The 17,926-nt window shown below is 42.7% G+C and overlaps 10 non-coding genes across 10 annotated transcripts; all 10 read left to right on the top strand.

Annotated features, from left to right (window-relative positions):
- Positions 1-8,793: 8,793 nt before the first annotated feature.
- TRNAA-CGC (transfer RNA alanine (anticodon CGC)) lies at positions 8,794-8,865 on the top strand. Its single transcript has one exon. It is a non-coding gene; the product is annotated as a tRNA-Ala (tRNA).
- Positions 8,866-9,540: 675 nt separating this feature from the next.
- On the top strand, positions 9,541-9,612 carry TRNAA-UGC (transfer RNA alanine (anticodon UGC)). Its single transcript has one exon. It is a non-coding gene; the product is annotated as a tRNA-Ala (tRNA).
- A 1,340-nt stretch (positions 9,613-10,952) lies between these two features.
- TRNAA-UGC (transfer RNA alanine (anticodon UGC)) lies at positions 10,953-11,024 on the top strand. Its single transcript has one exon. It is a non-coding gene; the product is annotated as a tRNA-Ala (tRNA).
- Positions 11,025-11,802: 778 nt separating this feature from the next.
- On the top strand, positions 11,803-11,874 carry TRNAA-CGC (transfer RNA alanine (anticodon CGC)). The gene has a single exon. It is a non-coding gene; the product is annotated as a tRNA-Ala (tRNA).
- A 675-nt stretch (positions 11,875-12,549) lies between these two features.
- Positions 12,550-12,621, top strand: TRNAA-UGC (transfer RNA alanine (anticodon UGC)). The gene has a single exon. It is a non-coding gene; the product is annotated as a tRNA-Ala (tRNA).
- Positions 12,622-13,961: 1,340 nt separating this feature from the next.
- TRNAA-UGC (transfer RNA alanine (anticodon UGC)) lies at positions 13,962-14,033 on the top strand. Its single transcript has one exon. It is a non-coding gene; the product is annotated as a tRNA-Ala (tRNA).
- A 778-nt stretch (positions 14,034-14,811) lies between these two features.
- On the top strand, positions 14,812-14,883 carry TRNAA-CGC (transfer RNA alanine (anticodon CGC)). The gene has a single exon. It is a non-coding gene; the product is annotated as a tRNA-Ala (tRNA).
- Positions 14,884-15,558: 675 nt separating this feature from the next.
- TRNAA-UGC (transfer RNA alanine (anticodon UGC)) lies at positions 15,559-15,630 on the top strand. The gene has a single exon. It is a non-coding gene; the product is annotated as a tRNA-Ala (tRNA).
- Positions 15,631-16,970: 1,340 nt separating this feature from the next.
- TRNAA-UGC (transfer RNA alanine (anticodon UGC)) lies at positions 16,971-17,042 on the top strand. The gene has a single exon. It is a non-coding gene; the product is annotated as a tRNA-Ala (tRNA).
- Positions 17,043-17,820: 778 nt separating this feature from the next.
- On the top strand, positions 17,821-17,892 carry TRNAA-CGC (transfer RNA alanine (anticodon CGC)). Its single transcript has one exon. It is a non-coding gene; the product is annotated as a tRNA-Ala (tRNA).
- The last annotated feature ends 34 nt before the right edge of the window (positions 17,893-17,926 follow it).

The following is a 17,926-nucleotide window of genomic DNA, read 5'->3' as shown; positions in this document are numbered from 1 at the left end:
GTCTAATTTGCGTAATGCATCTTTGTACAACCCCCCTCCACAGGCTCTTAGCCATGTAAATGTGTTTAAGGAGACAGTTCTCAAGGATTTGGCTGGCGTTAAAACTAGGAACTACAATAATAATCGGGAAGTTTCCATAGCGATTGACTCCCTCCTTGACCGTAAGGATTTAGTCATACGCCCCGCCGACAAAGGAGGAGGTGTTGTAATAATGGATAAAGAAAAATATACCAGGGAAGTGCAGAACATCCTTAGTGACACTGAGACATATTGTGTTTTGTCAAAAAACCCTTTAAATATGTATAAGAAATCTCTCAAGGATATCATTACCAAAGGATACCAGAATAAAATAATAAATAAAAAAGAGAGACAGTTTTTATGTCCCTCTGCTCCTAGACTACCAGTTATGTATATCCTTCCGAAGGTGCATAAGGACCCACTGAACCCTCCTGGTAGACCCATCATTAGTGGGATTGGATCCTTGTGCTCCAGAGCTGGACAATACATTGACTGCTTCCTGCAACCTTTGGTACGGACTACGCCTGCCTATCTTAGGGACACGAAGCAGGTCTTACAAGAAATTAGGAGCCTTCCTTTGGATGGGGATACATTTTTAGTAACGGCAGACGTTACATCATTGTATACCAGTATTGATCACTCCCATGGTATGGAAGCAGTTGAATTTTACCTGAAAGAATCTGAGTTGTCTGTTCTGCATCAAACTTTTATTCTTACTCTTTTAGATTTCACTATGACTACAAACTATTTTTGGTTTGATGGTACTTTTTATCTTCAAAAAAGGGGCGTGGCCATGGGAGCAAAGTTTGCTCCCAGCCTGGCCAACCTATTCATGGCCAGGTGGGAGGAAGATGTCATTTATGCCAGGGATTGGCCCGAGCTCGTTTTCTATAAACGATATATAGATGACATCTTGCTCTTGTGGAGAGGAGAAGAACAAGCACTTGTGAACTTCTTTGGGACTCTCAATAATAACATGCTCAATATCAGACTTACCTATGAATATAGTAAGACTAACATTAACTTTCTAGATTTAACATTAATTAACTCCAATGGAGCTGTTGCGACCTCTTCCTTTTTTAAGGAGACTGATCGCAACAGCTACATTCCTACTAGCAGTTGCCACCATCCATTGTGGCTTTCAAATGTACCTAAGGGTCAGTTTCTCAGAATCCGGAGAAACTGTACCTCAGTGGACACTTACCACGTACAGGCCTCGATTTTGCGTGATAGGTTTATTGAAAAAGGATACGAGCAATCTCACCTTACCCGTATCATGCAAGAGGTGGCAAATATGGACAGGGAGTCATTATTGACTGATAATCCCACCTGTAAACCTTCCAAGATTTGTCCTTTTGTGACCACATTTTCTGCTCAGTTCAAAACTATCACGAGAATAATTAACCAAAATTGGAAAATTCTGAAAGCGGATCCAGTTTTGGCGAGGATCTTGCCGGATAAGCCGGAGATTATGTTCAGGAGGGCACAACCTTTGAGAAATACTATAGCCCCCAATATCATCAATCCACCTACTAAAACCACGTTTTTTAATAATATGGTCGGATTTTTCCCGTGCAATAATTGTATAATATGCACATGCAATGGACATAGGAAAAAGAAGATTGATGACTTTACGTCTACTAGTACTGGGAAAAACTACAAGATTAACAACTTCATATCATGCAATAGCAGATATGTAGTTTATCTTTTGCAATGTCCGTGCAAGAAACAGTACGTAGGTCGTACTACCAGGAGACTTAGGGATCGACTGCGGGAACACGTTAATAATGTGAAAAAAGGCTATAAAGAGCACTCGTTGTCAATGCACTATAGGACTCATCATAACAGAGACCCATCTTCCCTAACATTTGTAGGAATAGATGTAGTACAAAACCATTGGAGGGGAACGAATAAAAAGAAAGCGGTTTCCCAGATGGAAACTAAATGGATCTATCAAATTGACTGTATGCGTCCTAAAGGACTTAACATAGACATGGACATTAACTGTTTCATTGACAACAGTTAGTGTCTTTTATTCCATTATCTCTTTTTACTCCATTATCTTATTGTCTTTTGCCCTCTTTTGGTTTTGTGGTTTTGGGTCATAGTGATATCATCATTTTTACATATATTTTTACATATTTTTATATATTATATATGAGGTGAAATGTTCCTCTATATAAATATATTTTATATGTGGTTTTAATTTGTTTTATTGTGTGTTTTTATTGTGTGATTTCACTCATGTTTTATATATGCATCATGTCATATGTATCATGTCATATGTTTCTGGTTTTTGGTATTTTGTATTAAAGAGTGTGGCATTAGCAATGACCACCAGATATAACCTCATTTTTAACCGGATCATTTGACATTTTTATAATGTTTTTCGTATGGCTGATTAACACATTGATCATTATGCTGATTAATTTGTGGGCATACTGTTCGTTTTCATTAATCTCTAGGCTTTGGATAAGATGTCCATTTGATGATCACTTTGCTATGATAATTAGTAATCTGGTAATGATGGTGTTTAAATTGCCCTTGAGACTACTATTAATCGTCTCCGTGCACTGGTTGCTGGGCTACACACCTTTCCCTGGTGATCATTGTTATGCTGCTTACTCCGCGCTGACAGCGCTTGCGCATGCGCTGTTTGGCGGGCTACATGAAAATGGCGCCCGATACGGAGACATATGTTGAAGGGAAAATGGCGCGCGATTACAGCGCATGCGCCACTTTCCCTATTTAGGGCTTACACTGACGTCCGCTGCTGTAAGCTAAACCCCCTATGACTACGTGCCTTCGCACGAAACGCGTCAGGGAGCGGCTACAAGCGGTGTGACGTCACGCCGACCGGCGCCACGAGGGCCCCGGCGGCCATCCATTATTTACATATCCAGTGTATGGTCAGTATCCTTCCTGCCTCTGCCTGTATACTATATTGTGTGTTTTTGGGAATAAACACCCCTTACCTATCTGGTATCACACTATTTGGCCTCCTTTGTTCTTTGGGCTCTGGTGAGAGTCCTTTACATCTGCAGAACGGCTTTTTCCTCTAAGTGTGGAGTACACTACCAGGTGGCGGAGGGCTTTCTATGACCAGACCTGACCAGATCCATATGAGGACCCTGGAATATCAGCTGTTAATGCGCATTTGAATTGCGCATTTGGTGAGTGCGCAATTCTTACTTTTATCACCTTATCCACGAATCCAGGGACTGGAGCTCTTAAAGGACTCTTTTGGATTCTGAGCACGTTATGGACTGAATTTACCATTTAGTCACCATTTGCACTATAATAGCACTTTTTATTGACTTATATTTATATTTATATTTAAGTATATAAGTATATTCATATAGATAGCGCTGCACCTCTCCCTTGTATACATTTCTATTGAGAAGGTTTATATGGTACCTCTTTGGTGTTCAGCTGCTGTTCTCTTCTTTTACACTTTGTGATTTTATATTAGTTGTTTTTAAGCGCTCACTTATTTTGAAATTTATTGTTGACCTTTACCTATTTGAAGTTGAGCTGCTATTCTGCAATTTTGCATAATGACTGATATTTTTGAGATTAGGTCTATGAGACCGATGATATCAGATGATGTATTTACCATTAATGAGGATACAGATGACATTAAGGGATTATTCATACAGTTACGTAATATGACCTCAGCTGAGGTCAGAACACTTTGGGATATCTCCTTTCTTGATAGATATGTGAAAGAACATATGGTTCCCCGCTCATTGAGATGGGATATTCCCCCAGAGACAGGAGATGTTAACAGTACGTCCGAATGGTTTCAGTATTTCAACTCTGCTGGGTTGGATTTATTGAAATTTCTTATCTTACGTAAAAGAAAGAAACTAGGGTATTTGGATGGTGAAATTAATAACATACGGGATAAACTTACCCCATTTAAAGAGAAAGATGACTATAGAACAGAATCAGATAATCTTAAAACTTTTTTAGAGCATATCGAAAAGGAACAACGAATTAAAAAACGCAGGAAATATATACGTGACCATAAAGACTATGCGGAAAATAGAGTATTTAAATGGCAAACTATTAATGAAGAGACCGTTACAGTCTCTCCCACACCCATGGAGGTCACTACATATGTATCCAAACCATCTAAGAAAAAGAATGGTTGGAAAGGTCCCGCCCAATACCATCCCATGAGATCTAACCAGTCTCAATTACCTATGAGAAACAATATACAAACATCTAATTGTTTCGAACCACTGCAATCTATGCCCGATGAAAATGTAGGGTCTAGGAATTGTGAATGGTATCCAGACCAAGGTTATAGAATTAACCAATTCATAAAACCTGCTCATTACCATAATAAAAAGCCTAATAAAGGGCGTAATAACAATAAAATGAATGTCCATTATAATCCCCCTGTAAACAACTATAATTCCCCTGCAAACTATTATGGCACACCATCAAAAGATGGTAACTGGAGGCCATCTGGCCCCAGAACATATGGTGAAAACCAAGGGGGGTATCAATACCAATATCAATATAATCCACCAAATGGTCCTAGAGTGTACAATGAACAACAGGGGGGATACCAGCATGACCCACCTTTTGGCACTAATGTTTATTTTCCGCCTCCATCTAGTAACCCTAGACATCAGGGTGATAATTCTAACTCTAAATCAACCCCGGTGCATTTTTTAGGGGAGGGGAATACGCGCAAGAGAAGCGCTCGAACAGAGGACAAAGGGGAGGCAAAAGGGTCAATAAACCCAAAAAAGAGAAAAACGTAAAAGAAAAGGGTATTTTTAATCTCAGTGGAAAGGAACTCACACCCCTAGAAATGGGTTTATTGGACAAGGGATTAAAATTTGCCCCACATAAGAAACTTGATAAGTTCCACACATTCATTGATGTACATAGATTTATTAGGTCATTATCATTGAAAAGGTATTTTTCCCAGAACCCTATCATTAGGAATGCACCCAGCACTAACACTCAGTCTAATTTGCGTAATGCATCTTTGTACAACCCCCCTCCACAGGCTCTTAGCCATGTAAATGTGTTTAAGGAGACAGTTCTCAAGGATTTGGCTGGCGTTAAAACTAGGAACTACAATAATAATCGGGAAGTTTCCATAGCGATTGACTCCCTCCTTGACCGTAAGGATTTAGTCATACGCCCCGCCGACAAAGGAGGAGGTGTTGTAATAATGGATAAAGAAAAATATACCAGGGAAGTGCAGAACATCCTTAGTGACACTGAGACATATTGTGTTTTGTCAAAAAACCCTTTAAATATGTATAAGAAATCTCTCAAGGATATCATTACCAAAGGATACCAGAATAAAATAATAAATAAAAAAGAGAGACAGTTTTTATGTCCCTCTGCTCCTAGACTACCAGTTATGTATATCCTTCCGAAGGTGCATAAGGACCCACTGAACCCTCCTGGTAGACCCATCATTAGTGGGATTGGATCCTTGTGCTCCAGAGCTGGACAATACATTGACTGCTTCCTGCAACCTTTGGTACGGACTACGCCTGCCTATCTTAGGGACACGAAGCAGGTCTTACAAGAAATTAGGAGCCTTCCTTTGGATGGGGATACATTTTTAGTAACGGCAGACGTTACATCATTGTATACCAGTATTGATCACTCCCATGGTATGGAAGCAGTTGAATTTTACCTGAAAGAATCTGAGTTGTCTGTTCTGCATCAAACTTTTATTCTTACTCTTTTAGATTTCACTATGACTACAAACTATTTTTGGTTTGATGGTACTTTTTATCTTCAAAAAAGGGGCGTGGCCATGGGAGCAAAGTTTGCTCCCAGCCTGGCCAACCTATTCATGGCCAGGTGGGAGGAAGATGTCATTTATGCCAGGGATTGGCCCGAGCTCGTTTTCTATAAACGATATATAGATGACATCTTGCTCTTGTGGAGAGGAGAAGAACAAGCACTTGTGAACTTCTTTGGGACTCTCAATAATAACATGCTCAATATCAGACTTACCTATGAATATAGTAAGACTAACATTAACTTTCTAGATTTAACATTAATTAACTCCAATGGAGCTGTTGCGACCTCTTCCTTTTTTAAGGAGACTGATCGCAACAGCTACATTCCTACTAGCAGTTGCCACCATCCATTGTGGCTTTCAAATGTACCTAAGGGTCAGTTTCTCAGAATCCGGAGAAACTGTACCTCAGTGGACACTTACCACGTACAGGCCTCGATTTTGCGTGATAGGTTTATTGAAAAAGGATACGAGCAATCTCACCTTACCCGTATCATGCAAGAGGTGGCAAATATGGACAGGGAGTCATTATTGACTGATAATCCCACCTGTAAACCTTCCAAGATTTGTCCTTTTGTGACCACATTTTCTGCTCAGTTCAAAACTATCACGAGAATAATTAACCAAAATTGGAAAATTCTGAAAGCGGATCCAGTTTTGGCGAGGATCTTGCCGGATAAGCCGGAGATTATGTTCAGGAGGGCACAACCTTTGAGAAATACTATAGCCCCCAATATCATCAATCCACCTACTAAAACCACGTTTTTTAATAATATGGTCGGATTTTTCCCGTGCAATAATTGTATAATATGCACATGCAATGGACATAGGAAAAAGAAGATTGATGACTTTACGTCTACTAGTACTGGGAAAAACTACAAGATTAACAACTTCATATCATGCAATAGCAGATATGTAGTTTATCTTTTGCAATGTCCGTGCAAGAAACAGTACGTAGGTCGTACTACCAGGAGACTTAGGGATCGACTGCGGGAACACGTTAATAATGTGAAAAAAGGCTATAAAGAGCACTCGTTGTCAATGCACTATAGGACTCATCATAACAGAGACCCATCTTCCCTAACATTTGTAGGAATAGATGTAGTACAAAACCATTGGAGGGGAACGAATAAAAAGAAAGCGGTTTCCCAGATGGAAACTAAATGGATCTATCAAATTGACTGTATGCGTCCTAAAGGACTTAACATAGACATGGACATTAACTGTTTCATTGACAACAGTTAGTGTCTTTTATTCCATTATCTCTTTTTACTCCATTATCTTATTGTCTTTTGCCCTCTTTTGGTTTTGTGGTTTTGGGTCATAGTGATATCATCATTTTTACATATATTTTTACATATTTTTATATATTATATATGAGGTGAAATGTTCCTCTATATAAATATATTTTATATGTGGTTTTAATTTGTTTTATTGTGTGTTTTTATTGTGTGATTTCACTCATGTTTTATATATGCATCATGTCATATGTATCATGTCATATGTTTCTGGTTTTTGGTATTTTGTATTAAAGAGTGTGGCATTAGCAATGACCACCAGATATAACCTCATTTTTAACCGGATCATTTGACATTTTTATAATGTTTTTCGTATGGCTGATTAACACATTGATCATTATGCTGATTAATTTGTGGGCATACTGTTCGTTTTCATTAATCTCTAGGCTTTGGATAAGATGTCCATTTGATGATCACTTTGCTATGATAATTAGTAATCTGGTAATGATGGTGTTTAAATTGCCCTTGAGACTACTATTAATCGTCTCCGTGCACTGGTTGCTGGGCTACACACCTTTCCCTGGTGATCATTGTTATGCTGCTTACTCCGCGCTGACAGCGCTTGCGCATGCGCTGTTTGGCGGGCTACATGAAAATGGCGCCCGATACGGAGACATATGTTGAAGGGAAAATGGCGCGCGATTACAGCGCATGCGCCACTTTCCCTATTTAGGGCTTACACTGACGTCCGCTGCTGTAAGCTAAACCCCCTATGACTACGTGCCTTCGCACGAAACGCGTCAGGGAGCGGCTACAAGCGGTGTGACGTCACGCCGACCGGCGCCACGAGGGCCCCGGCGGCCATCCATTATTTACATATCCAGTGTATGGTCAGTATCCTTCCTGCCTCTGCCTGTATACTATATTGTGTGTTTTTGGGAATAAACACCCCTTACCTATCTGGTATCACACTATTTGGCCTCCTTTGTTCTTTGGGCTCTGGTGAGAGTCCTTTACATCTGCAGAACGGCTTTTTCCTCTAAGTGTGGAGTACACTACCAGGTGGCGGAGGGCTTTCTATGACCAGACCTGACCAGATCCATATGAGGACCCTGGAATATCAGCTGTTAATGCGCATTTGAATTGCGCATTTGGTGAGTGCGCAATTCTTACTTTTATCACCTTATCCACGAATCCAGGGACTGGAGCTCTTAAAGGACTCTTTTGGATTCTGAGCACGTTATGGACTGAATTTACCATTTAGTCACCATTTGCACTATAATAGCACTTTTTATTGACTTATATTTATATTTATATTTAAGTATATAAGTATATTCATATAGATAGCGCTGCACCTCTCCCTTGTATACATACTGAAATCAATGCCATAGCAGTCTGCACTTCCACATATTGGCTGCTTTTGTACATGTACTACTACTATGATAAATTCCCCCGTAGACTGTGTAAACTGACTATTGCGGAAGGACAAGCATCCCTTGGCCAAGCTCGTATAAATATCCGGGTGGCACTTATGATACTCCAAGGGAAGCAGCCGCAACTCAGATGCTGCTACACAGGTACATGACTAAAAAACATTTTGCCACAACAACCCTTACATACACATTTCTGGGCTCACCCTCCTAAGCCATTAGCATGTAGGAGTGGAGAAGACAGACTGGGGTTGTTACCTTGGACCTTTGTCTCATTTTGCACTTTTGCATCACACGAAGCATAGCGCCACAACAGAGCATGGGGGATGTAGCTCAGTGGTAGAGCGCACGCTTCGCATGTGTGAGGTCCCGGGTTCAACCCCCGGCATCTCCACCCTTTATCTCAAACAGAGTTAAGTCACCCTCCAGCACATGCTGCTTTGCCTAATGATCAGCGCAATGGACTTTGACCCTGATGAGAACTTGTCTGGATTGGTAAAAAATGGTGGCATTAATAGGAAACAAGCCGCAAGGAAGAATTCCCTAGAAAGCATTCTGTCCGCTCTATATCGACTTGTTGTTAACGTTGGCGCCTTGCTGTTCCCATGAAAAGTGCATGCAAACCATGTGCTTTGTAGCTATTTGTCCAACAACTACCTCACAGTGGAAATGGGCAACCAAACTTCTCCCTGCACTGTCAAATGCAAAAATCTACATTTTAACCATCTGAATCTCCATTGTGTCTGCGTCTCTTTATGGTCTGTTGGAAAGGGAATTTGTGTTTCTCTTCTTCCTTTTGCAAAAACAGCCAGTCTTCATTGTTTCCATGAGTTTCTGGTAGCCAGCTGACAAACACAAATAGGAATAAGCCGGGTTTCTTCTGTCTCTCCAAAGTCCAAGTTCCTCCTGAAAAGAAAAAAAAAACCAAGCTGTGGTTGGAATTGGGAAGTGAAGGAACCCAAACTACTGCTTTGGAATGCTAGTGGGAGGGCTTGGTGCCGAGATCAAGGGTGCCGCACTATGTACTGTTTTGTGAGGGAAAAAAAGGCACACAGTCTAGGTTAGCAAGGGGGATGTAGCTCAGTGGTAGAGCGCACGCTTTGCATGTGTGAGGCCCCGGGTTCAATCCCCGGCATCTCCAGCCTTTGCTTTAAACCGGCCTTGTCGGCACATGGTGAGATGGTTGTGACCAGGTGCAAAACCCTGCTGAGTGCTTCTCTGGACGGGGCAAAATTAGTGGCAGCAATCAAGATTTTTCTTGGAAGCATACTAACCACATATTTCGACTTGCGGTTGACATTGGCTGTCTACTGTACATGTGAAGCTTATAGGATGACTCCACTTTCATGGGAAGCAAATAAGAAAATATAGCATATATAGAATTGCAACACACACCATATTAAAAAGGGACCTTTCCATTTCAAACTGCAGCACTGTCATTTTCTGTACAATTCAATGCAATAAGGCAACCTGAAGGAGTTGCGTACAAAGTTGGTATAGGGAACGCCCTCAGAGATGTCATTTACTGCTTGTGTGATTGGCTCACTGATTTTCCCAGATGTCTGCACTAAGATACAAGTCAGATTCTAGTCATCCTCTGCAACAAAAATGTCAGCTCACCTGAGATTCTCCTCAAGGGTTAATCACATCTAAGGGAACGCAGGCCATGACACTCTCCCCATTATAGCCCCGCAAGTGCTTCATCTGATCTGAAGAAAAAAAAAAAGAAAAATCACTCCCGTTCAGGAATCAGTCCTGCACAAGACATGATCTAACAAAGAGCAATTTCTTCAGAGCAGAAACAGGTAGGACTCTGCAACAAAGTTTGTTCAAATCCTTGCAATGTACACTGATCGCCAAAGGGAATTGTTTTTTTCTCAACAAAAGAGGAGTTATTCTTTTAAAGGCACGGTAAACCTTCCTCCCTGCAAAAATGATGCACTGATCATGTAGTTTGATAGTGTCATTTGTTGAACTGTACGCACAGTCTATAGTAGAGTAAATCTTCACATTCCTGTTTCAGCAGATTCTGTTTGTGCTGAAACATGAGGCATTCGGCATGGCTTTGCATGGGTTAATGCATGACCCCTCTCTGTAGTGTGGAAACTGACACTTCCTGTGAAGAAACTACATTTCGCATAATCTCTGGCTCTCTCAGACTAGTGCTCATGCAGGTGAGAGCCACACAGTAATTAGATGTGACACAGGTACAGAGAGAACTCACTCGTGCAACCGGGAGACGATGTGTCGTCAGCTAACTGACAAACACAAATCAGAAGAAACTGGGTTTCTTTTGGCTCTTGAAGGCCGATAGTCCTTCCTGGAAAAAAAAAGGAAGCTCTGTTTGGTTTTGGGAAGGGATGGAGGCCCTGAGAACTGCTAGTGGAACACAGATGTGAGGGACTGCTGTAAAGTTAAAGGTTGCAACATCGGGTAGAGTTTTGTGGAAAAAATAAAGGCACAGAACTCTCTACACAAGAGGGGGATGTAGCTCAGTGGTAGAGCGCACGCTTTGCATGTGTGAGGCCCCGGGTTCAATCCCCGGCATCTCCAACCAATCCTTCACGATGAGGCAGAATGGTCCACTGGGCGAAGCCCCCACCCGGCTCCCCAAATGAGCTCTTTGCGCAATACAGACTTAATGGTAAACGCAAGACTGGAAGGCCGTTTCCCTTTTATACAGTAAATATGCAAAGCCCAATGGAGGAACATTTTTCAATCTGGAGACTCTGGGAGCCTCTTAACCGACACACACAAATCATGATAAACAGGCTTACTTCTGTCTCCCAAAGGTTACAGGTGCTCCACAGCTAATTTTTCAGAGGACGGTGAAAGGTGTGTGAAGGAGCCCTCAAAATAGCACTCTCTTGAAACTCAGTAATCTAAGCAGTAATTGGTCGATTCCATACTTCATTTTCCAGTCACTCCCTGATCGTCATGACTCATGACATACTGAAATCAATGCCATAGCAGTCTGCACTTCCACATATTGGCTGCTTTTGTACATGTACTACTACTATGATAAATTCCCCCGTAGACTGTGTAAACTGACTATTGCGGAAGGACAAGCATCCCTTGGCCAAGCTCGTATAAATATCCGGGTGGCACTTATGATACTCCAAGGGAAGCAGCCGCAACTCAGATGCTGCTACACAGGTACATGACTAAAAAACATTTTGCCACAACAACCCTTACATACACATTTCTGGGCTCACCCTCCTAAGCCATTAGCATGTAGGAGTGGAGAAGACAGACTGGGGTTGTTAACTTTGACCTTTGTCTCATTTTGCACTTTTGCATCACACGAAGCATAGCGCCACAACAGAGCATGGGGGATGTAGCTCAGTGGTAGAGCGCACGCTTCGCATGTGTGAGGTCCCGGGTTCAACCCCCAGCATCTCCACCCTTTATCTCAAACAGAGTTAAGTCACCCTCCAGCACATGCTGCTTTGCCTAATGATCAGCGCAATGGACTTTGACCCTGATGAGAACTTGTCTGGATTGGTAAAAAATGGTGGCATTAATAGGAAACAAGCCGCAAGGAAGAATTCCCTAGAAAGCATTCTGTCCGCTCTATATCGACTTGTTGTTAACGTTGGCGCCTTGCTGTTCCCATGAAAAGTGCATGCAAACCATGTGCTTTGTAGCTATTTGTCCAACAACTACCTCACAGTGGAAATGGGCAACCAAACTTCTCCCTGCACTGTCAAATGCAAAAATCTACATTTTAACCATCTGAATCTCCATTGTGTCTGCGTCTCTTTATGGTCTGTTGGAAAGGGAATTTGTGTTTCTCTTCTTCCTTTTGCAAAAACAGCCAGTCTTCATTGTTTCCATGAGTTTCTGGTAGCCAGCTGACAAACACAAATAGGAATAAGCCGGGTTTCTTCTGTCTCTCCAAAGTCCAAGTTCCTCCTGAAAAGAAAAAAAAAACCAAGCTGTGGTTGGAATTGGGAAGTGAAGGAACCCAAACTACTGCTTTGGAATGCTAGTGGGAGGGCTTGGTGCCGAGATCAAGGGTGCCGCACTATGTACTGTTTTGTGAGGGAAAAAAAGGCACACAGTCTAGGTTAGCAAGGGGGATGTAGCTCAGTGGTAGAGCGCACACTTTGCATGTGTGAGGCCCCGGGTTCAATCCCCGGCATCTCCAGCCTTTGCTTTAAACCGGCCTTGTCGGCACATGGTGAGATGGTTGTGACCAGGTGCAAAACCCTGCTGAGTGCTTCTCTGGACGGGGCAAAATTAGTGGCAGCAATCAAGATTTTTCTTGGAAGCATACTAACCACATATTTCGACTTGCGGTTGACATTGGCTGTCTACTGTACATGTGAAGCTTATAGGATGACTCCACTTTCATGGGAAGCAAATAAGAAAATATAGCATATATAGAATTGCAACACACACCATATTAAAAAGGGACCTTTCCATTTCAAACTGCAGCACTGTCATTTTCTGTACAATTCAATGCAATAAGGCAACCTGAAGGAGTTGCGTACAAAGTTGGTATAGGGAACGCCCTCAGAGATGTCATTTACTGCTTGTGTGATTGGCTCACTGATTTTCCCAGATGTCTGCACTAAGATACAAGTCAGATTCTAGTCATCCTCTGCAACAAAAATGTCAGCTCACCTGAGATTCTCCTCAAGGGTTAATCACATCTAAGGGAACGCAGGCCATGACACTCTCCCCATTATAGCCCCGCAAGTGCTTCATCTGATCTGAAGAAAAAAAAAAAGAAAAATCACTCCCGTTCAGGAATCAGTCCTGCACAAGACATGATCTAACAAAGAGCAATTTCTTCAGAGCAGAAACAGGTAGGACTCTGCAACAAAGTTTGTTCAAATCCTTGCAATGTACACTGATCGCCAAAGGGAATTGTTTTTTTCTCAACAAAAGAGGAGTTATTCTTTTAAAGGCACGGTAAACCTTCCTCCCTGCAAAAATGATGCACTGATCATGTAGTTTGATAGTGTCATTTGTTGAACTGTACGCACAGTCTATAGTAGAGTAAATCTTCACATTCCTGTTTCAGCAGATTCTGTTTGTGCTGAAACATGAGGCATTCGGCATGGCTTTGCATGGGTTAATGCATGACCCCTCTCTGTAGTGTGGAAACTGACACTTCCTGTGAAGAAACTACATTTCGCATAATCTCTGGCTCTCTCAGACTAGTGCTCATGCAGGTGAGAGCCACACAGTAATTAGATGTGACACAGGTACAGAGAGAACTCACTCGTGCAACCGGGAGACGATGTGTCGTCAGCTAACTGACAAACACAAATCAGAAGAAACTGGGTTTCTTTTGGCTCTTGAAGGCCGATAGTCCTTCCTGGAAAAAAAAAGGAAGCTCTGTTTGGTTTTGGGAAGGGATGGAGGCCCTGAGAACTGCTAGTGGAACACAGATGTGAGGGACTGCTGTAAAGTTAAAGGTTGCAACATCGGGTAGAGTTTTGTGGAAAAAATAAAGGCACAGAACTCTCTACACAAGAGGGGGATGTAGCTCAGTGGTAGAGCGCACGCTTTGCATGTGTGAGGCCCCGGGTTCAATCCCCGGCATCTCCAACCAATCCTTCACGATGAGGCAGAATGGTCCACTGGGCGAAGCCCCCACCCGGCTCCCCAAATGAGCTCTTTGCGCAATACAGACTTAATGGTAAACGCAAGACTGGAAGGCCGTTTCCCTTTTATACAGTAAATATGCAAAGCCCAATGGAGGAACATTTTTCAATCTGGAGACTCTGGGAGCCTCTTAACCGACACACACAAATCATGATAAACAGGCTTACTTCTGTCTCCCAAAGGTTACAGGTGCTCCACAGCTAATTTTTCAGAGGACGGTGAAAGGTGTGTGAAGGAGCCCTCAAAATAGCACTCTCTTGAAACTCAGTAATCTAAGCAGTAATTGGTCGATTCCATACTTCATTTTCCAGTCACTCCCTGATCGTCATGACTCATGACATACTGAAATCAATGCCATAGCAGTCTGCACTTACACATATTGGCTGCTTTTGTACATGTACTACTACTATGATAAATTCCCCCGTAGACTGTGTAAACTGACTATTGCGGAAGGACAAGCATCCCTTGGCCAAGCTCGTATAAATATCCGGGTGGCACTTATGATACTCCAAGGGAAGCAGCCGCAACTCAGATGCTGCTACACAGGTACATGACTAAAAAACATTTTGCCACAACAACCCTTACATACACATTTCTGGGCTCACCCTCCTAAGCCATTAGCATGTAGGAGTGGAGAAGACAGACTGGGGTTGTTAACTTTGACCTTTGTCTCATTTTGCACTTTTGCATCACACGAAGCATAGCGCCACAACAGAGCATGGGGGATGTAGCTCAGTGGTAGAGCGCACGCTTCGCATGTGTGAGGTCCCGGGTTCAACCCCCGGCATCTCCACCCTTTATCTCAAACAGAGTTAAGTCACCCTCCAGCACATGCTGCTTTGCCTAATGATCAGCGCAATGGACTTTGACCCTGATGAGAACTTGTCTGGATTGGTAAAAAATGGTGGCATTAATAGGAAACAAGCCGCAAGGAAGAATTCCCTAGAAAGCATTCTGTCCGCTCTATATCGACTTGTTGTTAACGTTGGCGCCTTGCTGTTCCCATGAAAAGTGCATGCAAACCATGTGCTTTGTAGCTATTTGTCCAACAACTACCTCACAGTGGAAATGGGCAACCAAACTTCTCCCTGCACTGTCAAATGCAAAAATCTACATTTTAACCATCTGAATCTCCATTGTGTCTGCGTCTCTTTATGGTCTGTTGGAAAGGGAATTTGTGTTTCTCTTCTTCCTTTTGCAAAAACAGCCAGTCTTCATTGTTTCCATGAGTTTCTGGTAGCCAGCTGACAAACACAAATAGGAATAAGCCGGGTTTCTTCTGTCTCTCCAAAGTCCAAGTTCCTCCTGAAAAGAAAAAAAAAACCAAGCTGTGGTTGGAATTGGGAAGTGAAGGAACCCAAACTACTGCTTTGGAATGCTAGTGGGAGGGCTTGGTGCCGAGATCAAGGGTGCCGCACTATGTACTGTTTTGTGAGGGAAAAAAAGGCACACAGTCTAGGTTAGCAAGGGGGATGTAGCTCAGTGGTAGAGCGCACGCTTTGCATGTGTGAGGCCCCGGGTTCAATCCCCGGCATCTCCAGCCTTTGCTTTAAACCGGCCTTGTCGGCACATGGTGAGATGGTTGTGACCAGGTGCAAAACCCTGCTGAGTGCTTCTCTGGACGGGGCAAAATTAGTGGCAGCAATCAAGATTTTTCTTGGAAGCATACTAACCACATATTTCGACTTGCGGTTGACATTGGCTGTCTACTGTACATGTGAAGCTTATAGGATGACTCCACTTTCATGGGAAGCAAATAAGAAAATATAGCATATATAGAATTGCAACACACACCATATTAAAAAGGGACCTTTCCATTTCAAACTGCAGCACTGTCATTTTCTGTACAATTCAATGCAATAAGGCAACCTGAAGGAGTTGCGTACAAAGTTGGTATAGGGAACGCCCTCAGAGATGTCATTTACTGCTTGTGTGATTGGCTCACTGATTTTCCCAGATGTCTGCACTAAGATACAAGTCAGATTCTAGTCATCCTCTGCAACAAAAATGTCAGCTCACCTGAGATACTCCTCAAGGGTTAATCACATCTAAGGGAACGCAGGCCATGACACTCTCCCCATTATAGCCCCGCAAGTGCTTCATCTGATCTGAAGAAAAAAAAAAAGAAAAATCACTCCCGTTCAGGAATCAGTCCTGCACAAGACATGATCTAACAAAGAGCAATTTCTTCAGAGCAGAAACAGGTAGGACTCTGCAACAAAGTTTGTTCAAATCCTTGCAATGTACACTGATCGCCAAAGGGAATTGTTTTTTTCTCAACAAAAGAGGAGTTATTCTTTTAAAGGCACGGTAAACCTTCCTCCCTGCAAAAATGATGCACTGATCATGTAGTTTGATAGTGTCATTTGTTGAACTGTACGCACAGTCTATAGTAGAGTAAATCTTCACATTCCTGTTTCAGCAGATTCTGTTTGTGCTGAAACATGAGGCATTCGGCATGGCTTTGCATGGGTTAATGCATGACCCCTCTCTGTAGTGTGGAAACTGACACTTCCTGTGAAGAAACTACATTTCGCATAATCTCTGGCTCTCTCAGACTAGTGCTCATGCAGGTGAGAGCCACACAGTAATTAGATGTGACACAGGTACAGAGAGAACTCACTCGTGCAACCGGGAGACGATGTGTCGTCAGCTAACTGGCAAACACAAATCAGAAGAAACTGGGTTTCTTTTGGCTCTTGAAGGCCGATAGTCCTTCCTGGAAAAAAAAAGGAAGCTCTGTTTGGTTTTGGGAAGGGATGGAGGCCCTGAGAACTGCTAATGGAACACAGATGTGAGGGACTGCTGTAAAGTTAAAGGTTGCAACATCGGGTAGAGTTTTGTGGAAAAAATAAAGGCACAGAACTCTCTACACAAGAGGGGGATGTAGCTCAGTGGTAGAGCGCACGCTTTGCATGTGTGAGGCCCCGGGTTCAATCCCCGGCATCTCCAACCAATCCTTCACGATGAGGCAGAATGGTCCACTGGGCGAAGCCCCCACCCGGCTCCCCAAATGAGCTCTTTGCGCAATACAGACTTAATGGTCAACGCAAGACTGGAAGGCCGTTTCCCTTTTATACAGTAAATATGCAAAGCCCAATGGAGGAACATTTTTCAATCTGGAGACTCTGGGAGCCTCTTAACCGACACACACAAATCATGATAAACAGGCTTACTTCTGTCTCCCAAAGGTTACAGGTGCTCCACAGCTAATTTTTCAGAGGACGGTGAAAGGTGTGTGAAGGAGCCCTCAAAATAGCACTCTCTTGAAACTCAGTAATCTAAGCAGTAATTGGTCGATTCCATACTTCATTTTCCAGTCACTCCCTGATCGTCATGACTCATGACATACTGAAATCAATGCCATAGCAGTCTGCACTTCCACATATTGGCTGCTTTTGTACATGTACTACTACTATGATAAATTCCCCCGTAGACTGTGTAAACTGACTATTGCGGAAGGACAAGCATCCCTTGGCCAAGCTCGTATAAATATCCGGGTGGCACTTATGATACTCCAAGGGAAGCAGCCGCAACTCAGATGCTGCTACACAGGTACATGACTAAAAAACATTTTGCCACAACAACCCTTACATACACATTTCTGGGCTCACCCTCCTAAGCCATTAGCATGTAGGAGTGGAGAAGACAGACTGGGGTTGTTAACTTTGACCTTTGTCTCATTTTGCACTTTTGCATCACACGAAGCATAGCGCCACAACAGAGCATGGGGGATGTAGCTCAGTGGTAGAGCGCACGCTTCGCATGTGTGAGGTCCCGGGTTCAACCCCCGGCATCTCCACCCTTTATCTCAAACAGAGTTAAGTCACCCTCCA

This window comes from Staurois parvus, unplaced genomic scaffold, assembly GCF_062004578.1.
Source record: "Staurois parvus isolate SC_StPar_1 unplaced genomic scaffold, SC_StPar_1.0 ptg000402l, whole genome shotgun sequence".
Classification (NCBI taxonomy): domain Eukaryota; kingdom Metazoa; phylum Chordata; class Amphibia; order Anura; family Ranidae; genus Staurois; species Staurois parvus.
The sequence above is the reverse complement of the archived record's forward strand: the minus strand, read 5'-3'. Positions and strand labels throughout refer to the sequence as shown.